Here is a 25,475-nt window from a genome sequence, read left to right on the forward strand (position 1 = left end):
AATCACAATAAATTGCGTCTTAAAATAAACTTAAAAAGTCTACTAAAAATCGAAACAAAAGTAATTTTTAAGTCGCTGTTGTGACATTCTCAATCAAAAGGTAGGTACCACTTTGTCGTTTACCATAAAGACGAAATTTGATTATATCTTTATACAAATAACCTGTCTGAGAAAGTGGTACCTTTTGATTAGGAACGTCACAAATGTTGGTCAGTATGAGGAGTGCAACCTACAGTTTATTTTTAATTATATTTATATACCTACTACGGTAAGATTGATAAGACAATGTAATTATGCCTCCGAATGAAATAAATACACTGTATCGCAAAACTAAGTGGCGAGACAGCTCATAATGCCATCTCTTTCACTCTTGGTTGGTCTTAACAAGGGTAAAGGAGATAGTATTAAGATCTCAATCGCAAGCTGATATTGCGGCAAGTATAATAAGCACCCCACCCGCGTAGGTACCCTTCCCCGCGCACGCCCTTCTTGCTCAATTGAGTTTTATTTTGCCAGATAGTAAAAAAACCGTGAATCAAAATGACCCAAATTATGAATGATGTCTCAATGTGGTATTATAATATTGTAGACGTAAACTTAATAATATGAATTTTTTTTTGTGGCAGATACAGTGTGTTAATTAGAAAAAAATTTTTTTAAATAAAAGCGGTGGATGAATTTGACACAGATTTGTTTGAATAACATATAACAATGTTCTGTAAAGTACAACACTTCACTTACCGACTCTAATATTTTTTTAGGCGTTTTAGGATCAATATTAGGTATTTATTAAATGCCATTATACCCGTGGATGAAAATGACACAAAATGCGTGTGTACGTCGGAAGCCACTTTGCCTTTACAGGGAAACAAAGAATTTCGTCTCGAATATTTTTTTTACAGAATGCTGATTGAAAAAAGAAATACCTAAATTTCTACCTAAGCAAATACCTAGGATGACACAAAATATTATTTTTAGGTTTAGTATATGGTCTGGAAACTATATATAAAAAATAAGCAACATTAATATTCTTATAACCTCAGAAGTTATTGGTACAGGTCTATATGACCAATTTTATTTAAATACCTAAATAAAAACCTTAAGTTCGCATATGTAACGCGTATTAGTTTTTCTTTTACTAATGAGCTGTAGTTTGTTATTATAATCACTATAAAAATTCTTCCTGATGTGGTATAGAGGACATAATTATATGAGTTCAGATATTATGATACGAAACAGCTGTAAATACCAGTCAATTTAAAAAAAAACCACGGAAGCACGGTGTAGCGAAGGTGTATTTATCCATTAGGTACCTACTTATCTAATCTCTCTTATATAATTGTTGACAAAAAGATAATTATTTAACTTCACACTCCTGAGTAAATTTCTAACAGTGTAAACGTTACAACTCAGTTACTTTATTATTGCCAAGTTACTGTAATTTTCCAAGAGTTTTATGTCAATATCGGTTTGCGAGTCAAGAAAGGAGTTAATAAACAGTTACACGGAAAATAAACGCAGTAGTGTGGGTAAAGACGAGTAAATAATACAGATTTTTAATTATGTTGTACGTACCAACATAATTAAAAATCTGTATTATTTAGCCATGTATATTTGTTTCAAATGTTTCCAATGTTTTCACGCAGACAGAGTCTTCATGAAAATGGGGGTTTGCAATAGTGCCGAAATATCGGTAACTTATTGAAACAAATATACGTAATTATATCGTATATACCTCGCTTCTTAAAGTTATTATACCTACCGTTTAAGCTCCATATTTTATACCTGAGTAGACTAAGTTGCATTTCCCATCATAGTTGTGGAATTTTCCACATGGGTGAGATCTTATTTCCATAGGTGACCTTTGGTTTAGGACACTTGCAAGTAATCGAGCCAAGCGTCATCAGCGTGAAATCTGTTCGCCACAGGCACATTAAACCTGCCAGGCTTGTGGTCGTGTTTTCTGCTCCCGAATTGGCTCATACAGCCATGAAAAACGTTGTTGCCCTACTGGCACTGCTTGTATATTATTATTTATTTTAAACTTTATTGCACAAGAACAAGTACAAAAGGCGGACTTAATGCCTTGAGGTATTCTCTACCAGTCAACCACTGGGCCGAACAGAAATTAGTTAAGGTGGGTGCAGTGCGATGCGAAAAAAATATGTTCTAAATATAAATGCTAATACTAACGCCAATATACAAACTAGTAATATTTATATACTATAATACCTTTATAAACTATTATTGTATTAGTCTGTAATAGACTCGAAAGCCATTGATGATGATACCGTCATACCGTGGGACCTAGTTAAGTTAAGGCACTTCGAGGATTCTGATAAATAATACTAAAATAAGCCTTCACTCATGAGGAAAATAATACTACTGTTATTTATTTATTTCATAAAACAAAATAGGGTAAGCTAAATTAAATGGACGTATTTTATTTTTGTCAATAACCTACGGCTTTATTATAAAATGATGATAAACGCAACATGGTATGGTCTTTATAATTGGCTTGTCTTCGATGCGGGTAATTCCTTGGTACTCGTACAAAATGGAGTAATGGAGTGCGCCCGGATGTTTGCGGAGCCGAGTACCTAGTTTTTATCGACGTCGATGGCTGTTCCCCTGTTGCAACGTCGCGTTAGCGGCGACCGTTTTATAATTTGTCCATTCGATTACTTCGTAGCGACTTGTTCAAAGTTGCTTGTTGGAAATGCCGATAGAGAATGCAATTAATATACCTAGTTGTTTCAACTTCTATTGTGTATAGTTTAAGGGGAACATATTTAATCTACTTTAAAGACCTATGTGTATAGTAAGTGGGTTACATTGTTCGAAGATGGGCGCTGGAGCAGGATGGTCGTTGAATGGCAACCACGCACCAAAAAAAGCAGCGTGCAAAAGTTCTCAACACGGTAGACCGACGATCTGGTTGAGACTGTACGGAACCCTTAATGAGAGCAGCAGCATATTATTATTTGTGGTGGTAAGTTAGTAAACCTTTGTTTAGTAGTAATCGTAACTTAAATATGCTCGCTGTTATGACGACGACGATGACTATTATTTTCTATTTCTTTTCGTTGTGAGTAATTTTCCTATCACTTTTTATAAGAAGACGTAAGTTATGTAATTAACGCACTAAACGTACAGCCAGCTCCGATATATATATGATGATATCGGAGCTGCCAAGGTGCTCAAAAATATCTGATAATGCACTTAAACTTCCTGATAATAAATAGAGGCTTTCTTCAGATATTTGGCCACTCCGATATATCTGATGGCTGTACTTACATAATTACCCAGTTATTTTGCCAGGTAACGTACAGATAAAGTAATAGTTATTAAAAACCGGCCAAGTGCGAGTCATCGCGCACCGAGGGTTCCGTACTTTTTGAATTTGTTGTTATAGCGGCAACAGAAATACATCATCTGTGAAAATTTCAACATTTCGGACAGCGGAGTCTTAGTAATAGCAAAGATTATATAATACTATACTAGTGTAATAGGGTCCCGTTTTTACCCTTTGGGTACGGAACCCTAAAAACTGATATTCCATGAGTCATACAAACAAATAAGCATCCACTAAAAAACAATATTGGTAGGTACTCCGGACGTAAAGATAGTTGAAAGATTAATTGACTTGAATGAATAATTTTTGTCGAGAACTGTATCACTGTACCCCGGTTAACGCTCGAACAGTCGGATACGGCACGAATGGACCTATAATATTTATTTGCCTTCGGCGTACCTACATTCAGAACAAACGACTGTAAAACAGATTTTATAACCACGCATCACTAAAAAAGGACAATAGAATAAAATTGTTCAAGTGAAATCTTCGTGAGAGCATACGGCTGTAGTGAGGAATAAAACTTGAGGAGATATTTTGCATGAGTTCTCAGGCGTATTTCCTGCTTTGCCTTATTTCCCTAGGGATAAGTCAACTTATAGAGGACATAAGTTGTGCCGATATCGGGCCAGGTATACGTACACAATACAAGAATTTCATGTTTGGATATTCTTCCAAGGTCTGACCGTGCAATATTTTGCCTCAGTTCCAGTGATTGCCTCTAAATATTTGATGATTCTGTTCTATAAAGATTGCATTCCAGTCAATTTTGTTGATAGATTACTTTTGTATTGTTTGACCGAGCTGTAAATAGGAGGAATGTTATAAATTTAACTTGTGTATCTGAGTGTTTGTGGAACCAGAAACAAATCACACACGGTTTTTAAATTTAACCGGTTTGAACGTATGTAAGACCTAGGTATATTCGATATAGATGTGCGCCCATTGCTGGCCCCAACGTGAAGGCTGTCACACTTAATTAGGTACCCCGCAGCCACACTTACTCGTATTGACTTAATCACTTTACATACATAAATATTGTGTACAATTATTGTTAGTAATCTTATGCCGCTCAGCTTATAAACCGCAAATGAATGCAAACAAAATTACTTACACTAGTTAATGACTTTTACTGTATCGTAGTAACAAACTTGTTTGATTAACTAACATCGAAACGGCCACTCAAGCCAATGACAATGGCCCTCGTGATCCACTTAAATGGAGCATGCAAATATGTGCCGATGCACCCTGATGGGTTCGGTTCAATGAGTGTGTTTAGGCGATCGTAATACTGACACGCCAAGCCCATTATATCACTGTGGTACTAGGGCTGCTTAGCACACAAAGCAATTAGTCGTCCTTAAATAAGCGCTTTGCTAGAGCGAACAACTCGCGAACGCGAAGTGAAGCGGCGCGGCGTGGCGCGGCGGGCCCACGGCGTTCCATCGCATCCAAAATTTGACGAAAAGATGCACTGCATTCATATCCAAAATTAGATACAGGGAACTGATATTTAAGAACGTGTTTTTAGGTAGTTGCCGCGTTATGGTATAATAAATCTCATAGCTTTTATTACACGCCTTTTACTACGCATAATGAGTACAGTGGCGAACCAGAGTTCTCGGCCGAGCGCTAGCGAGTGGGGTCGTGTAAACACACTATCGAGTTTGCCAAGTACTCGCTGAGAAGATGACCGAGACAGCCACTCAGTCCCCAATCTTTTTAACCGACTTTCAAAAATAGGAGGTTTTAAAATTCATCGGAATCTTTTTTTTACCAGCTTTTTGAAGAATGTTTTCTGATTTATCGCAGACGGCGGGCCGATTTTAAATCTTTTTCTTTTTAGGGTTCCACATCTCAAAAGGAAAAAAAAAAACGTCTGTCCGTTTGTCCATCCGTCCGTCCGTCTGTCTGTCTGTTACGCGTGGAGGTATCGAGTTGAAATTATAACCATATACTCAACTAAGGAATTAGGCAAGTCTTACACTAAAAGTACAGGCAAAAATCTGAAAATTCAATTCGTACAAAAAAATGTGAAATTTGTACGAAACCCTTTGTAGGCGGTTTTTTTTATTTGTAACTCACGAGGATTTGATAAGCGTGCAAAGTACCGTGTTCCTACCCACAAATGTACCTAATAAAAAAAACTGTTACTTTACCTATTCTCTAATCCATCCATTCCAACAGTTAGTTACTCCTCTGGCGCAGCGACCCAAAGTGTGTCTTGGCCTCCAACACGACTGCTCGCCACTGATCCCGGTCCTGTGCAGTTTCTCGCCAGTCTTGAACCTGGAGCTCGCGCAGATCAGCGTCCACCACATCCGCCCATCGATACCTAGGTCGACGTGCTGTCGGTTTTCCCTAACACGCTCTTTTCACCGCCCGATCGCCTCCCATTCGCTCATCCATCCTAATATTCACTTCAAAACACACACACACCAAATTCAGAAATGAGAGCAGGATTCTGATTTTAATTTCTTATTTTGAAACTTATGGATTTGGTCTGTCTGCTATCAACAGTAAAATTTGCGGACCTGCACCGGTATCGTGGTCGCGTTTTTGTCACTTGTCATATCATGCGTCACTTTCGCGCTTACGTACTTGTTAGAGCGTGACAGGTATGGTGACAAATGATAGACAGCCGTCCATCTTAGCCTCGCAAGTGGCCTAGACAAGATGATAAACGTTGATAAAAAATGCCAATCGAAAATTAAAAAATGTATGGAAATAGTCACGTGACTTTTCATAGCATCTGTCATCCCGATATATTTTTTCTATTCGCTTGGCTCTTGTCAATATACAACCAAATCCATAACAGTTTCAGTACAAGAAAATAAAATCAGAATCCGTCTCATGGTCTACGCAGAAAGAAACTTGTAGTTCGCAACATCCTAAGCCGGCCCGAAAGAGCTTTGCAAATAACCCGTTTTGCATTATGAAAATACAAGAGATGAAACAAAAACATGTGCCCAAAGTGTATCAAAAGGCCACCGGGGCCCGTTCGTAAGCCTTTATTATCCCATTTTAAATTAACGAAATGGCAAATTTCAATGGCTGCCATTTATCTCCATGATTTCATACGTAGTTATGACCGTCGATACAAAACGATTTAGGAGTGAACTCGAAACAATAAGTTTGTAATTTGTTACGGACGAGTATATCTTTCGGATTAATTTTATTGAGGAGGGTTCGTTTGGTGTATTGTATGGTGTTGGTTAATTTGCAACAGTAAAATAGATTGTGTATTTTTAGGAATATTCAATGGTCACAGAGTATGCGATATTGATTGCATTGTGTAACATAATTTTATTACAGTATCTATATGGTTACACAATTTTATTCGTTTGTTGACATTTGATTATAAAACCGTGGTCGCTTCATTGTTTACGCATATTCAACACCAGGCCGCGTAGCCAACATGACCATCGCTTACGCTCCGTAGCGATCGAAACGCAACTGTCACTGTCGCACAGTGCGACTCGCACTTATATGGAAGAGTGATATAAGAGAGACACAAATCGTTTCGAAGCGATAGCGATTGTCAGCTTGGCTAGGCCGGCAGTACCCCTAGTGTAAATTTCATTCGAAAGCGTGACGTGACGCGCATTTGCGTTAAGTAATTTTCTATGGGATTTTGAGGTAATAAAACGTCGCGCAATACCATAAAATAAGATGAATGAAATTAAACGTATTCGTACGTTTACAGATCGGTTTGCAACGTAATACGTGTTATTCCTTTTCAGAATTTTACTATTTTATATTGTCATGTATAGATTAAATTTTCTCTACTGAGCTCGTTCACTTACCTGTACTAACAATGGCATTCTGTTAAACAAAAGCCATTATTTCTTTTGTGTGCGCGCGTGACCATTGTGCCTGAGGCTCACACTCAATGGCCACGCGCTCAGGCACAATGGTCACGCGCGCACTCGAAAGAAATAATGGCTTTTGTTTAACAGAATGCCATTGTTAGTACAGGTCAGTGAACGAGCTCAGTAGAGAAAATTTTATCTTTACCTATGTAATCATTAGTCATTCGACTTGAAATTTAGATCAGGCTATATCAGATACGAACATAGTCACGAGTCGGGAGTAAAGTTTAGTTTAATTAACATTGAATTGTTTTTCTACTAGAAACTGCTATAAACAGTAACTTGACACTATCATAACAAGATTTATGCCTAATAGCCAATAAATAGAGCAACAGCAATAGACGAACTTTCTCAACTGAACTACAAAAACTAAAATGCATAGTTGATGATGTCACCGCCATAAACTGAGCAACATTGGGAGCGCAACGATCAAACGAGCTAATTCCGCTGAAATCGCATGCAGAATCTTCGCTCGCCTCTTACTAGCGGGAACTTCAAACTAATCAGGAACACAGCACTGTTCGCGTTACGCGTGTGCGATGTACGTAATTTATTAGCGTTTATTCTCATATAGCGATGTGTAGGGATGTTCTACGCAGACTCCGTCGAGATGGCTGCTCCAGTGTGTTTCGGGAACCTGGATGCGGCGGTCGCTCCCGGTTCCGACGTCTCCCAACTTGCCGAGCTCTCCGTTCAGTGTTTGAACGTTCCCGCTTTCACGGATTGGATATTTGACAGCTTTGAGTGCCGGTTTGACTGTGGAGATGATAACATAAGTGCTAAATGAGTGTGCAATTGGTAAGTTCAACGATGTAATGTTTGTTTTAAAATTAGAATTACTTACCTATTATAATAGTTACTATTAATAATAATAAACGGCAGCTGCGTTAATAATGCCGCAAAAACTTATGTTTTTATTTTATGATTAAAAAAAAAACAATATATTTTGATTTCTCCTACGTATCTTTACTGGAACTGCATCTTAAAGAAATTAAAAACGATTAGGTACAAGTTAGTTTTGTTTTTGTTGTAAAGTATAGACGGATATGTATCTTCTATTAAGCAGTAGTAGGGAGATTATAATGATTTAATATTACCGATATAAAAAATGATGAAAAGTAGTAGTAGACATTGAACTGGAGTAGAAAAGTAATTAATAATTAGCCAATAATTAGGCACTTTTGTAGATTAACAAGTAGGCAAAGAGTTGAAAGAGTGAGTGAATAAGTGAGTACCTACATGTACGATTATTTTAGTAATTAGATAGGTAAGCAATTGTAATTAGTTTGTTTCACAGTCGTACATGGTAGTTGACTTGTTAAAAATTCTCAAACAGCATATCTGTTGGTGTAATCGGGTAAAGTGAATTCGTCTTACTGTAATTTTTTCAAATAGTTTCTCTTTAAAAAAAATCACATGTACTACTAACTAAAAACTTAGCAAATATATCCGTGATGTTTTTTTGAGCATAAAATATGATCGATAATTAAGGCCGTTTCATCGGTTTGCCACTATCACTGTCACATTTTCGCCAGAAAGAACGGGAAAGACCATGCGCGCCAGGTGTCAAGTTTGATCGAATTTTGTCGATTTTTATTTATTTTAAAAACGTTGCCTTACAATATCGAAAATCGAAAACGGTCAAATTACTATTCGAGTTAAGATAGTTTTTTCTTCTTTTTTGTTTATAGTGTCATATAATAAATAACCGAGTAAAGTTGGATTAAAAGTCCGAGTTAGAGGTTACTTTGGGAATTAATTGTATCGAGCGAAGTGTCATAATTCGTGAGTCGGAAGCTTATAAATTAAAAATAATATAACCAAGAACTAGGTACATATATTTTTTCAACGTCTACGAATATCAACGCCTCTTAGAAAAATATGATCATATAAGGAGATTTTTCGCCTTCTGGCTTAGGGAACGGCCTTAAAATAATGGAACTATAGGTAATATAGGTATCCCTTCCTGCAAAAGTGTATTAGCAACTTTTTAAATAAATTCCATTCATGATATGTCCATGCCATTTTGCAGCTCGCTGTTAAATAAAAATGGGATTATTGCTACGAGATCCAAAAGCGATTCGAATTTTCAGGAAAATGCCAATATTAAATGGGAATCGAATTCTGAGTGGGGCCCCTGCAGGCAGGGCTTAACTTGTCAGTCAGCTTTGACTAGACGTGTGCGCGTTTATCACCTTTCCTCAGGTTGGTTTGGGATTGCTTCCATCCTTGTCTCCATTATAAAATTTTCATTATAAGTAAGAGTAGAGATAAACAGATAGGGTAGTCTGAGAACACATCATATTATGCCTAATGAATAACGACCTCACAGTGAATTTTATACACACTGCTACAATTCTACTTTCACCACACAAGCTGGTAAAGACTTTCGAGATCTTTATCTTTCAAAAACGGAAGAGAAAGTTGCATTTCATCCACAAGTGGCGAAGAACCTATTATTTTAATGCAAATTTTAAGTTGATTGAGGCGAGTAGACTTGATTTTTAAATAATGATTTTGAATGATAGGTATGTTTTTAAAGTTAGCAATGTTTTTAAATAGCGTTGTTGTGGTGCAAAAAACTATTTCACTTGGTAGCAAAGTTTATTAAAATATAAAACATATTATTTATTAATTTAATTATCATTAATTTTTTAATATTAGGTAGAAACCTGCTAGAATACATTCTGTTTTTTAAGTCGATACCTACTCTTTGTATGTCAAACATTCACGCACCGAAAAGTCTAGTATTACAGTAAGCATAGTCCACAAGTTTAAGACGTAATTAAATATCCCACCAAAAACATTTCCATGTAAAATGTGGCCAAGACGAAACCATAAGGCGCGCACTGTCAAAAAGTTATCAGATCTCTTGTAGAGCCAAGCTTCTAACTCTACAAGCCCTAACTTCACAAACTTCTACACATTATTTATTCATAAACAATGTGAATTGTGTATGAAATATAAAAATATACATAAAATCTTCACATTCCTATACAATAAAAACAAAAGCATAAATATATTACAAAATGTCAAACAATAATAAATTATGTGGAAGTAAGTACTTAATAGAATAATTAATAAAAAACTTAAATACAATAATAATAATAACAAAAACATATTTTTAATAAGATTGTATTGGTTATTAAAAATAGCAAGATAGATTGGTAACTAGCACAGTACTTGGTCACTGAGTTTTGTGATGCCTTGTAGCGGCAAGTCTTTCCGCCTTGTCGCAAGGCGATTAACCGGTCAATTCGAAAAACGTGATAATTACTAGATACGAGAACAATACAAGATTTAATAGATACGTTATAGTTTAGTTCTCAACTAGTTATCTTTTGCAGAGTTAGATTTGAGAAACCAATTGTCATTTTCACGCTACAATTATTGTGACGTTTTGGGATATCCATTAGATGTCTAAGTAATATCTTTAGCAAATCTTAAAGCGATCGTTCAAAAGGACACAAATAATTGGTATTATAAGCACCTGCGAGGATATCGTGGTTTACCTTTTAGTTCCAGAGAATATCCCATTATTCCCATAAGCTTCATAAAAATTTTTCGACTTTTTAAATTAATTATTTCTACATTAAATACTATTATCAGACTTTACGACAGGTACATGGCTTTTGATTTAAAGTACAAAACTGAAATTAATTATTTGTGTAGCTAATTAGGCGAACGTTTAACGTTAGAACCGTAACCGTGGATGGGGCAGGCCCAAAACGATAACTTGGACAGTTTCCTGAACAACTGGCCGGAGGAAACACCAAATCGGGAGTCGCGGAAATCAAGGGGAGGGGTCTTTGCCCAGCAGTGGATCACTCAAATATCGCCTATTAGGAACACTAAATTGAAGTAAATTAGTGTCTTCGTGTCAACTAAATAATCTTTTCCCCTCACTAGCTCGGAAAGCCGTCTTTTATCCTTTAAAACAAGCGGGGGAAAAACGCATTTTATCCACTAGCGGGGAAAGTAATTTGACCTTGGATGAAGCGTGTTAAGTAGCTTTTGACATATAACAAAACGTAAAACGCTCATAATAATGGTTCGTTCGATATTAATTGTCATTAAATAAATGGTTTGAGAATTTAATAAAAAATACCAAATTTAGCTTTATGTAATGATTTTAAGTCATTAACCCTAAAATTCCATAAGAAAAATTTGTTTTTTTAAATGATGTTGAATGTAATTCTGAACGCACACGTTGAGTGGATGCAATTTCAAAACGCATCGTCAGAAATGGCAACATTGTCAACAAACATTTTTTCACCGACTCCGACACGTAAAAATACACAACTTCCAGTTTTCTGTTATAATATCGTTTATTGTAAAAAAATTAGTGATTCCAGTGATGAAGATGATCTAACGCCTGTGGATGTTGCACTTTCCTCGCTATAGTGAGGGGAAAAGTTTTGTGTTACACACGGGTGCTTTAGCTCGTGAAGCTGACTTAGGTATAGGATCCCTATAGATGGCGTTAGTAAGTAAAGATTAAAATAAATGAAACCGCTAATATTTTATCATCTAAGGTTTTAATTTTTATGTAAAATCATTTGAATGGTAAAAACGCTTTTATACAACATAAAAAACTCAATAATTGATTTAATAATTTCAAACCATAAACTATTTCTAGAGTAAGATGGAACATTGCTCTTTCCTCTTCTAGCTCGCTAAATTGTATTTTTTTTTGTCTATGGTATACTTTTGCTGCCGCGAATCCGCCATTTTTCGGATCCTGTTGTTTGACATATGTTTATTGTAGTTTTTTTTCTTCAAAGATACTTTTACATATTTTTTATTTATTTTTTTGTCGCTCGTGGTTCAACTATAGAATCATTTCGCTTGCTCGTGTTTTAATTCCACACTCGCGGGTAAATTACAACTTTGCACCCTTGTATAACAAATAACTATTTTGAGGCTACATTGACAGAAATCAAGCAAAATACAAAGTATTATTTATTTAGAATACAATCGGAATACTCGTACCTTTAAATAGCTCGATAAAGATAATTTGTTTGGCTATAGAGACTGCTATCTAAATTTAATAATCCTTGAAACTTTAGGGCAAAATGAACGGTGTTTTAGAATTTGAAAGTTGAGAAAGTTAGGGAATGAAGCACCTCAAATTATTTATTTTATAAGTGCTTACAAGAAATAATCGGCCGAAAACCTATTAAGTATTTTGTTAAGGTATGGTTCATTGGCCTGAAAGCCTCCCCTTTTCTTTGGCACGTTCTCCTGACGAATGTAACTGCCTCCAGTCTCGCAATGAATAGTTGCCAGTCATCACAAGTTCTTCTCGGTCTGTTTGCTTCGGTGACCATCAGGATGAAGCTCATTTTCGGCTCTTGGCTTCCTTTTTTGATTTCCTGAGTTAGTTCTGTTAAGATGAATTATGTAACCAAACTTACCTATTGTGGTTACATAACATGAGTTGCAGATAATTATGTAATGTGTGTATTTTGAAATTAAAATAAAACAAAAATGCGCTAAGCTTACGTTTTTTAAAAATGAAAAAAAAAAAACAGTTTTTAATTCAGCTGTAACAAATAATGCCTGACTCATTTTCATTTTTTTTTTGCCAGATATGGTCGATGTATTTTGAACCTCAGAAAATTATCTATTAGACAGTCAATACTGATACTTCGAAATCTACTGATGACTACTGATAGGTAAGGTTTACATAAGTCTCCCGTGAGACTTGGAAGTTGTTAAAAATATTTTAAACGGGTTACTCTAATCACGTATTATTAAGTCAAATAATCGGTCGGCATGTTTCGATCCGTTTTCGAGGATCTTCAACTAGGAGCACCAACTGCACCGCCTCTATTAATCGAGCGCGAGACGTGTAAATAATTGATCCTTCCTGTACACACAAAATACAAAGTAACTACCATAACTTCATCTATAATTGGTTGTCTGAATGTATAGAGGTTTATTGTAGTAGCGTGTCGGCTATGAATATTAGTTTGGATATAAAAGAAATTGTTGCAAGTATATTACTTAACTTTATTTCAACTTAGGTAAATACTTTTATTTTCATAAAGGGATGGCTGATACTTGCTGAACATATTTATTAGCTTGCCTCCAAAGTAGATTAAATAGTGCATTTAATCATTATAGACAGTCCTGTCTAATTACACTCGTCCAATATAATTGTTCAACCTTAATTTTGCTAAACCTTTTAATTGAAAAGCAGATTTAGAGCCCGTAGCGCGGTGTACAGTTGCGCGGATAAATGGCTTTCATTCGTCACTGGCCGCGATGTACGCGCGACGAGAGCAGTGTCGAGTGTCGGAACTTACACTGGGTACAGTGAGTACCTACCTACCCAATATACAAAGGGTTTTTGAAATACGTTGCAAAAGACAGGTTTCCGTTCTTATTTCACATTCGTGATGTGTTCAATTCTCGCGAAAATTTTAATGTTTAATATTATTTATAACTAATATGTATAAAAATAATTATTTTATTATCAGTTTGAAATATTTATCATGACAAATGAAAGAAACCTAGGTGTTGTCAATCCAGGATTTACCAAAAGGTAATTTTAGAAAAATATAAAGATTGATTTAAGAACTTAAAACTTACAAGAAGAAGAAATTCAAACATAGAACAACATTATTTCTGCGATTATGTTAATCTTTTAAAAGCAAAATGAAGTATAAAACGTGCGCTCAATTTCCCAAGACGCTGGTAAGACCAGACGCCTTCTTATACCTACACCGCTCACTTGATATTATACATTTAACCCTATTGCCTTGATAATAAGGGTGACGGCTATAATGTTAACTATGTAACAGAACGTGATCCCGGGCACAACACGTGCCAAATGACAGCCCGAGGGTCACCCGTCATGCCCGTATCCGCAAAATAGTGAAACAAGAGGTTTGATTCGTAACAGGCGCCATGACATATTATTAGTATTTCGTCGCTATACTTAGTCAACCTCATATCTGCAACAATCATTTGATGGAAATGTCGCTTTTCTTTTATTCGGAATACGGGTGTCTTTGTCATCAAATGAGTGTTGCAGATACGAGGTTGAGTAAGTATAGCGGCGATTTTGTATTATTTATAGCAACATTTTGTTTAGACTGCAAGGAACATTGTTTATTTAAATTTGTAAGAAAATAATTTATGCACTTATTGACTACGCGCAGTTCTTGGTCTTTAAATGGTCTTGATATGAAGAGATTAATATCGGTAGCCATCAAAGGTTCGTCGCGTTTAGAGAGGGAAGGGGGAAAATTAACCTCCTCGGCGCTTCGTTTGAATCTACAAGTTTCGACCGAAGTTTCGGTTTTGGCATGTTTCGGCTTAAAAATCATGTTTGGACTGACGGTTGGGTTGGCCAAAAAACTGCCGAAACTTACGGCCACGCCGAAACATACAAGGCAATTGCAACTATATATAGTAATTGGTGTCCGGTTGCAAGAGAGATATCATTTCGCCAGATCGAAACTTAATAATATAAAGTATATTAGTGACATACTTAAAGACCATTCGGTTAAAAACTGTATCCAGAATTTCACTTATTGGCTTTGCCCGTCTAAGCCTAAGCAAAAACAGTCTTAGGGCCGGTACAGACGGACTGCAACCCGACTGCAACGTCGGCGTGCAGTTCCCATACAAATTGCAGTCTGGTTGCAGTATGTCTGCTGTATCGGCCCTTATTTAAACAACAGAGCATGTGTCATGATTTATCTGGGGGTACGGCAGTGCCCCCGCCAAGTCGAGCAAAACAAAGAGACACGGCCGTACCATCCTTTTCTCGAAGCCATTCAGGCCATATTCAACGTTCTGTAATTTTGTGCTGGCTAATTTATGTGTACATGAATACCTGTTGAATAATAGTTTTAATATGGCAACATTATTGCGTTACCCCGATTAATACAGGGGTAGTTGGTAAAATAACTGGCAACACGGTGTATAGTGGGGGACACGGAACAAGTTGGGCAGGCTCGTGACGCTCGTTCACTTGGATCGAGGCAGTCAAAGAGACACATCGTGAAGGATCAGTCAGATCAGAGTACCAGCAAGTACCTCCATTGTTGTATTAGTAATAATTAGAGTATCCTATACGAGAAGAATTTTCACACATGTATCTGTTTCTTTATTAAATACAATTCATAGTCAGATCAGAGTACCAGCAAGTACCTCCATTGTTGTATTAGTAATAATTAGAGTATCCCATACGAGAAGAATCTTCACACATGTATCTGTTTCTTTATTAAACACAATTCATAAAATATTATGTTACATGATTTTAAATACCCCTGATTACATGTATGTTAATTTTTATTGCTAATAACATCGATATATTTTTAACGATCATTTACTTCGTCGTAAACTTTCACAGAAGATTTTGTTACAAGATAACAGAGCGTCTTTGTTTAAATTGGAATAATTTAAATGTGTCTCCTAATGATTTCTTAGGCTCCTTTTGGGTTTTTTAAATATTGTATCGAATTATCTTATGGTATAATAAACTATGAAAACGGACTATATCACCCACCACCACCCACCGCCGTCGACGTTGACCACGAACGCTGTAAAGGGTTTGAAATGCCGGGATGTATTATAAACTCAATATACGCGATATAATGAGTCACTATCGCGGTAACCAAAGACAATATTATCTCATGGTATTTCCATTCTTTTATTGACTTGTAAAAATCAATAAAAACCTTTTGCTGTAAATATAGCATGTAATCCATTTACACAGTTACACAAGCTAATTCGAGTTTTAGTTATTATCTCATAACTAAATCAATCTAATAACTAAAACTCGAATTGGCCATTGGCCTCACGAGTGTGATAATTCGAACTGAAATACTTTTGAGTGTGACAATTGTGATAAATGTATAGTTGACTTAAATATTTTGCAAGTTTAAAATACCAACCCAGAAACATAATTTGGTTTGACCACATAATCCGGTTTTATTCAAAAATCCGTTTAAATAGTTTGAAGCTGCCCATAAACGCAGTTAGAGCTTTTAAATAATCAACTTAATCAACAACCTATTTAATATTAACAAAAACAAGAGATTAAAGAGTTCAATCAATTCTGTCCCAGGATATAAATAGCAAGGAAAATACAATGAATGTTGATGACGCCATCTTATCGAATCTCGAATGGGATGCCATTTATCAAAATATCCTTTTTACTTTTCATGCTCCTAAAATTCGAGCGTTAATGTTACAAACCATCTGTTTAGTCGGTATTATTTTATGTCTAGCAGATCCTTTAATCACACAGTCATCAATTTGACAAAAATATTGTACAGAGTGGGTCTTTTGCATTTATTTTATTTAACAAAATTTTTGAGCCTGGTTTGTACAATGGAAACAATTGTCATTAACCTACATTCGTATATCGTTAGTGTTAATACGTTTGTATGTTATTACTCTCTAACGTGTAACTTCGGACTGCTTGTTAATTTATATAAGTTTCATTTCGTGCGTGCTTAAAATAATCTATTTGTGTCGATAAAATCGCCTTTTTCATTGTCGCCTGATTGTTATGTTTGATCTTTGTGTTTCATACGGGAAAGCGTCATGTCGAGGAGAGTCATGTTTTTTTAATCAATGATAGCCTCTTGAGAATGCATTGTTCTTCGAATCGTTCAAAAATGCACCAGTTTTTGATCCTTTTTCGTTAGGTTAAGTTATTATTGTTTGCAATTAAAAACGCGCTTCATCAATTTTCTATACAATTTAATTTGATGTATCAATCTTGTCTTATAATAAATTTAATTCAAATTGCATGTTTTTACCAAAATATTATATGATATTATAATTCAAATCTCAATATTAAAATTTTACAATGGCAACTTTATATTTGAAGCTATTGACCGTTAGAGCTTTGAAAAACTTACCATTGTCTTCTCGATTCCCATTGCCACTTTTTGTAATTTTGTAATTTGGAAAGTAAACCAGCGTTAATACTACAGTCCACTATTATTTCACTACCTTTACAACGCCTGAAAGCAAATAAATAACTGAAACTGAAACCTAAGACCAGCGAAGATTTTACAACTAGTATGACTGACCTAGTTTGCGTGAGTTAAACCTGATTAGTGATTCAGCACTTGCTTTGGCGTGAAGTGTCAATGACTACTGTACATTGGTACAGTTTATGTTTCCAATTCAGGCCACAAGATGGCAGATCCTCTAACGCGCACGTCCCTTATACCTGTTTTTCCCGTATCTTCTCTGACAGTGACAATTGTAAGCAACCCACCGTGTAATTTGTCTGTGTTGTGACGTTATCATTTGCGTGATTTATTGCCCTACCACATGCAAAAAAGTTGTGACTGTTTTTCTGACAACGTTTTTAGCGTTCCGTATACCCAAAGGGTAACAACAGGAGCCTATTACTAAGACTCCGCTGACTGTCTGTCCGTCTGTCACCAGGCTGTATCTCATGAACCGTGATATGTTGCCGCTATAACAACAAATACTAAAAACAGAATAAAATAAATATTTAAGTGGGGCTCCCATACAACGTGATTTTTTTGCCGTTTTTGAGCGTAATGGTACAGAACCCTTCGTGCGCGAGTCCGACTCGCACTTGGCCGGTTTTTATTATAGAAAAGTTTATCCCCAGGCGCACTTCATTATAATGTTTGTTGTTTGATGATTGCTTTAACATTTTTCAACGTCTTAAAGTACCTAGTACATTTTTATCCATCACCATAATTCAATTAGTGTAGAAGATATTACTTTAAATATTTTTTTGTTATTTAAAACCACTATTATTAACTGACTGACAATACAGAAATGGTCATTACTCATTAAACATAGGGTAGGGTAGGAAACAGCGGCTCGGAAAAAAATAGCCGGGTACAGTGGCTCACTCAACCTAATTCCAACATGATAGAGGCGATATTGGGGCGACTGAGCCACTGTTTCCTACCCGACCCTACGTAATTATATTAGGCTAAAGAAAAATGGCTCGACGAAATACTTGCTACAGCCGGTCAAGACTGGTCACAGAAGGCCAAGGACAAGAAAAACTGGCTGAATCTGGAGGAGGCCTTCACCCGAAGAGGGTGAAACTCTACAAAATAGAAATATTTTTTAGTTTAAAAAAATATTTTTAGTAAAAAAAAAAATTTTTTTTATGTATATTGTAGAGAACTAATTAAGGCTTTTTATTTATTTATTTATTTATACCTTCCCATACTACATACAAGACCTACCAACTCATTAAAAATCGCTCTCCCTTTATTGTCAGACCAAATAAAGCTCAATTGTACTAACACAGATATTAGTCATAGTTAATTAAAGCCAAAAAAGATCACGCAATTAGAGCGTAAATCCTATTCTCATAAGCTTCGACCACCCAATTACATCGTTACAACGTATACATTCAGAATATTTAGATCTCCCCAAAGCATTTGAAGAAAGCTAAACAAATCATTGCCCATTGATATTAAAAAGAAAATTAATTGGCTACTCTCGGCAGTAGATTAGTGATCTGGAGCCCGGGCGAGATTAGTCAATGTAATCATCTTTTCATGCGGACTAGGGGCGATCAAGGGAATTTATTAATTGTGCTGTCCGCTGAAAGGTCGCAAAGATGATAAAGATCAGTCTTGGATTTTTTATGCATGCGGTGTGGCTGTGATTTGCCAGATATCACGACTCGGTTGTATTCTAGAAGGAATTTCTATATTTTTTGTAAAGTGAAGACTCAACATTTCTATACACATTTAATATTACTGGCATCAAGTTTACATGGTAAACTTAGAATTATTTTTAAAATAACTTTTGTAATCCCTATATAAATTTAGAAATGCGAAAGCAACGAATAATTTAAGGAATAACCCGTTTTTCAAAACATCTATATATTTTGCATTAATTTGGCGATCAAATGGTAATCAGTCGCATCGATAAGTTATGTGACGAAACCAATATATTATGTATCAACAGCGACATTCATGTTATTTATCTCTTTCAATCAAGATTCACAGTAACTAATCCTACTATAATTATTGTAACAGTGAAAGTTTATATCGTAATTTATATGTTTGAATTTTTGTTACTTCATTGCGCAACAGCGGCGTGCAGCGCCTTGAAAATTGGAACGAGGCATTTTTTTTTTGTTTCATAAGAAATCATCCCTAATGAAGGTATTGTATTACAGTTTTTTGTGAAAATCCTGATATTAAATTTGTCATCATAATAGATCAACTTTTCCATCCAAAATATTAAGGGTTTTAATAAAATTACATGATACTTAGAGGTCTACTCAAATAGTAATTTCTTGTTATAACACGGTTGTCAGCTAGCTGTCAACAATGTCATTTTTGGTGGAAGAAATATTACTGTTGACAGCTGACAGATTTATAACAAAAATGTAACAGATTTAAAAATGACGGACTTCCGGTTCGAGCGCCATCTTGATAGTTAGCATCGTGATTAATTACTTTGTTTTTTGCTTATTAATATTGTTTAAAGTGTAATATCGATAGCTTATTATACAGTAAACTAATGTGGTAGTGTGCAGTGAATGGAGAATTAATTTTGAAGCGCGTTTAACCACCATCTTGGAGTCAACGGCCGGTAGTCCACGTGCTTCTTGTAAAGACTAGCTATCGATTTACAAGAGCTAACAAATCACCGTACACTGTCTTGTACAACCGTACAATTTTTGTCGTTTGTAAACCTCTCAATACCTTGATACTGGCGAAATAGTCCCACTGGGCTGAAGCCATAATTTTAAAAGGAGAAGAAGAAGAAGAAAAAATGACGGTTTAAAAATATAAAAAAGTATGTAGGTATGTACCTGAAATACACACAATTTCATATCAGCATTTGTGCTTGTTTTATTTGTATAAACGATCGGTTTTAATTAATGAATTATGCGTATTAATTAAAGCGAATTATTTATTTTCTGTTTGGTTCTGCCGGCAAACCCCCCACTCGCGTCCCATATGATAGACGGGTGTTATTTCGTACTTTTGTTATATGCCTTATTATTATCTTCTACCCACATTAGGGTGTCCCGACGTTGTATGAAAAAAAAAACTTTTGTCGTATACTAATGCAAGAGGTGTCAAAAGTTGCGTAAATTTACAAACATTACGAAAAATTAAAAAAAAATTGAATTACGTGTTATCTTGAGGGCTCTACCAGCCTTTGAATATTCATTATTTTTTCGATTTCGCAGAAATATACCGTACGTCTAAAATAATACAAAAGAATGGTCAAAGGGGTATTGAATTGTCAAAAGTAACAGAAATAAACTAATATAAACAAAATGGCTATTATAATCAATGACAAACCCTTAGAATTTAGACTAATTTTTGTGTCCAGAATGTGGCATTTCTGCACGAGACAGCAACTTGTTTCTGATTAAGCCATCTCTAGAAGTAGCGTCTGTTACACTTTGTGAGACCTCTGTTACCACTTTAATACATCTTTTTACAGATTTTGTGTGACAAGAAAAGTCAACTGCTTAAGTAAACTTATCTTTCGTCATGATCTTAAGATTCTCGTTAGAGACATGTCGAAGAAATGGTGGTGCTGAAACATTACACTCGCCCACGGAGTAGGATGGAGATGGCAAGTGGGCGTTCCCGTCTATCCGACAGTTAGTAGCGAACGACTCACTTTATGCACAGACTATGCTCAGTTGTTGTGTAAACTTCATGCTCGAATGACATTCACGTCTTACGTACGCTCGTCTAACAAAAATTGATAATTAAATTTAAAATGCCGTATTGTGCAGTATTAAGCTGCAGAAATCACAGCGGTTTAAAAAATCTTTCACGTGGAGGTATTTCCTATCACCGGTGGTTATTTATTTAAATATAATCCGATAAATACGAAAAAACTGTTTATTTGCATTATTTACGAATGTTCGTTAAGTAAATCTATATTTTATCAGTTAGAACTTAGAGTTCACAATCCTTTGTCACTATTCTTTACGTTGATCTGGAATATTCGCTATCCTAAATGTCAAATAACTTCGCTACTCAGATGCTGCGCAATGTCGATATTTATATCGATAAAGTTAAAGTTACGATATTTCAAGTTTGATATTTGGTTCGGTAATAAATTATTATTTTAGACACGTTTCTAATTATTATTTGGGATAATCAATGTCTTAGTAAATATTGCAGCTCTGGTCATCAAGCACTAAGTTAAGTCGGGGTCATTTCATGGCAACCTTTCAAACCTTCGTATTCTTTTACATACGTTTTTGTTTTTTACACCCATCATATTTTCATCGTTTATATAATTAGACTAGCTACTTAATGCACTTATGCGTACAATGCATGCAATGTGCCATGCATAAACGTTTTATATTTTCTATTTATTTATTATTAATTATTGTCGGTTACCACAAGATGCCGATATTAAAAATAAATGGATCAATGCTACTGGGCAAGAAAATTAGTTTCCGCAAAAATATAGCACCATTTGCTAGGAGCATTTCTTAGAGAAAGATTTCTGGGGATAAAATTGCCATACATCTCATCTAGCGTCCACACGCCTAAAACTTAGTTACTAATTTAGTAATTATTAGTGACATTCGGGCTTACTAAATTAATAAAAAGTGTTCCGTACCACGCAAACTAGCGTCAAATATTGGAATTTTGCCGCCCCCCTTTCTGATTTGATAGGTCACAATCTTACAATCAAATCAAGTGGGATCGATGAGCCAGTTTCATGTATGCTTTCACACCATACAATTAATTTGACAATTTAATCAGGTTGTCCCGTCTAGATTGGCCTTTAATGCTGCTACAAGTAAATATATTGTTAAAGACGAATACTTACGTATGTAAGTAATTGCAGATTTGTGATTACAAAATAACAGCAATACCGAGTTAATAGACCTTTAAAGAACTATGATTTTATCTGTTTGACTTTAAGATATATTTAATGTTCACATTAACAACCTAGTTGGTCAATTAATAAGAAACAAATTTCTAGTTAGATATTTGTTGTACTGTACTACATATTATTTTTCATACAATCACGATTATCACTACCTATATTATAATCATAAATAAAGTATCATCTAAATGTGTTAAAACATACGGTAATTAAATATAAATACCTAACTGAACACACAAATATCGATAAAACACTCCGATTACACTGTCCCCTCCCTATATCGTCGAATGGAAAGAAGTTCCAACGGTTAGCTACTCGCAGGCGTGTAGAGATCTCGAAAAGACCAGTGTAACGTGACCGTGAGATCCGTAACAAACCATGCGTAATTAGACCTTACTTATACTGGTTTTTTAGCCCTTTTCTCGCCTGTAATAAGTAAGTGATTTTAAAATTATATAAAATAACGCCATCTGGTGTCAAGTAGTTGTATTAGGTGAACGTTGAGCGAGCTTTTGTGAGATGAATGAGATAATGAAAGAGTCGTATGTCATCTAGCTTTGACATTATATTTTAAACCGTCACTCATGTAGCCTACAGTTGATATTCGTTCGAGAAATGTCCACCGGTAATAACCTTTTGGTATGGAAAGTTGCTACGAATCAGAGCAATTTTGTAAGTGTGTGACGTATTTTAACGTGGCTATGAATGTGTGAGTTTAGCGACACTGGTTTTCATACTAAATAGGAGTCATTTCACATCCACTAGTTTATTAATTCGTGCACTCGCCATATAATAATATCGTTGTAAACAGTAACAGAAAAGTTTATTTTAGGTGGTCTAAATATCCTGCGTTTAGTGCCATTTTCAGCTTCTCTGGCATTTATTATTCTTTGCAATGCAAGGTCCCGAATGTGATATCTTTCTAGTGAGTAGTAAGTTTTCTGCATGGGCAAAAAAGAATTTCTCTCGATAAAAGAATGAATCCACAACAAATCTCAGATTTTCGGGAAAAAAATCGAGAATAAATAACTATTTGGAAAATATGTTTGGATCCATCTATAAAAGACGGATTTTTCTTTATTAGGAACTAAATAGGTGCGTATACTTTAACCGAGAAGTTGACAAGCAATTTCAATTCTTCGGATGGATTAAGAGTAGTAAGAGATTCAAATGAAGTGCATTTACAAGCAGCAACATCAAAAAACTTCACAGATAAACATAACTTTAAAACTGCTTTTAAAACTGTCATTTTGATTAATTTTGGGATATCTTTTCAAATTTTGGTATTTTACGAAATAGTGTTTCAGTAATTGAATAACTCGTTCCTTAGTGACAGTTGGAACCGAAGCTTTGGTCCAAATATTATGGATCTCTTCAGAAACAATCGCATATACATCTGAATTTGATGAATCTTTTCCATTACAGCTCGATTTCAGGTTATTTTTGACAAACAAAATAAATCAAATGACGTCCTTTATGGTTGGTAGCTGTCGCGCATCAAGTTCTTTGATCGATCCCAATATAGCACATTTAGTGCCACTACGTTTTGAACTTATACTTATAAATCGAAACTAATGAACACAACTGTACTTTTATAACATAAATAATAACTTCGACAGAAAGAAAACACTCGCGAGTCAAGTCATAAACGTACTAGACAAAAGTTGAAATTTGAGGGTAGTTTTAAGTTAAAACGTGACAAATGCTAATGCAATGGTAACATTTCATTTCACGCAAATCATAATATCAAGTATGTTATACAACTAAATAAAACAAAAGGTTATTTGTTTTGAAAAATTAGCTAGAGATTAAACATTTCATATAGAATAAAAAATGCAATTTTTTCAAAACTTTGAACGTCTGTAGAACCCTAATTCCGTACTTGTATACCATTTTTAAGTATATTTTTGTAATCTACATTTAATTACGCAACTTTTGAGAGGTCTTGCGTTAGTGAAAACTAAAAAAAATATATTCGGGACACCCTAACCCACATACCTTTCGTACCTACCTCGATTTATCAAAACGAATATTTCCTTGTATGTAGGTAGGAAGGTTGCTAGAAATAACAATCTTATTGTATAAGAATGACAGTATTTTTAAGTGGATGTTGCCAATACCTACTATATCTACATTATTATGGTCATCATCATCATCATCTTGCCCTTTTCCCAACTTCATTTGGGGTCGGGCCTTCTTGTGCATCTGCGCCAGGACAATCTGTCCCGTGTTGTCAGTGGTGGGATGTTTTGCGTCTTCAGGTCTCTATATCTACATTATTAAGGTATTTAGTACTTACTTATTACCAAAGATGTGAACAAAAAGAAATTAAGACATAGTTGTTTCACATAACTGGAGTCAAAAAGCAGTTGGTTTTCCGAAGCTGAATAAGTTGTTTTTTATACGTCATGTCACCTAAAGGGTGTAAAAACATGGTTTCATGGCAATTCAATGAATAAGAATATCACAATTCCATTTTTTTTACGTCCTTGGGTAGCGCCCTTCTAAATGCGTGTGTTTGCTTTGATTTTTCGTTCACCGTAAGTAATATTAAGCGTTTTTGTACACAAATATACCAATTTTACGATATCCGTTTATTGTTACCTACTTGAGCTATGTATTTTTCATGTCACTGTATGATGTCATTGTAAATGTTTTATTGACTTGTATAAGAGCCCTTGAGGCTTACTTACAGAATACATTTTTGAATGTTGAGCTCCCTAAGTTGCTACTGTTGCGTTGCGACATTACTACGGCAGCGTTGATGTCCGACCGCTGCATCTATTAATTTCCTAATGTGACAACATGCAGCTGCAGTTGACATGCGAATATCAATATCAATAATCATTTATTTCGAACAAAAGTCCATAATGTGTTAGTAACATAGTACATACTAATACATTATTGCAGCGCACAGCCAGCGCTCTGCGTTCCCTCTCAATATCCATATCCCAGTCATATCACCTTACATCGATCTATATCGTTAATCGATCTAATACTGCCATCTCTAAGCGACCAATCTTGAAAGGTGACAGCTATGCTGACAGTAGACTTGAAACTACTAATTTTCCCTTTATTTGCCATAAAGTTCTTGTACCTATGTTAATTGTTATGAGATACATATGACTGTTACAGTGAAAAAGTTTTCGGCTATAAGTAGGTAAGCAAAGTCCCAAGTTACATTAACGAGACTTAAAACGGAATGAAATATGGAGCTACACAGCATATTTTTCAATGAAATTAAGAGGAACTCGTGAATAATAGAGCGATGAACGACGTGCCTCAGACTTAATTTTATGTAAACGAAATATTTTTTTGCTACTTGACTACCCACGCTCTTTTAGGTTAAAGCATAAAAAATAATAATATCGCTGAGTTTATTAAAT

General features: G+C 35.3%; 1 protein-coding gene across 1 annotated transcript in view; it reads left to right on the plus strand.

Annotated features, from left to right (window-relative positions):
- Positions 1-7,816: 7,816 nt before the first annotated feature.
- The window catches only part of LOC134743726 (protein artichoke), a 32,806-nt gene continuing 15,147 nt past the window's right edge, over positions 7,817-25,475 (plus strand). Inside the window, exon 1 of the mRNA XM_063677338.1 lies at positions 7,817-8,025. The gene's annotated coding sequence lies outside the window, so the exon portion shown is untranslated. The remainder of the gene's footprint in view (positions 8,026-25,475) is intronic.

This window comes from Cydia strobilella, chromosome 8, assembly GCF_947568885.1.
Source record: "Cydia strobilella chromosome 8, ilCydStro3.1, whole genome shotgun sequence".
NCBI lineage: Eukaryota > Metazoa > Arthropoda > Insecta > Lepidoptera > Tortricidae > Cydia > Cydia strobilella.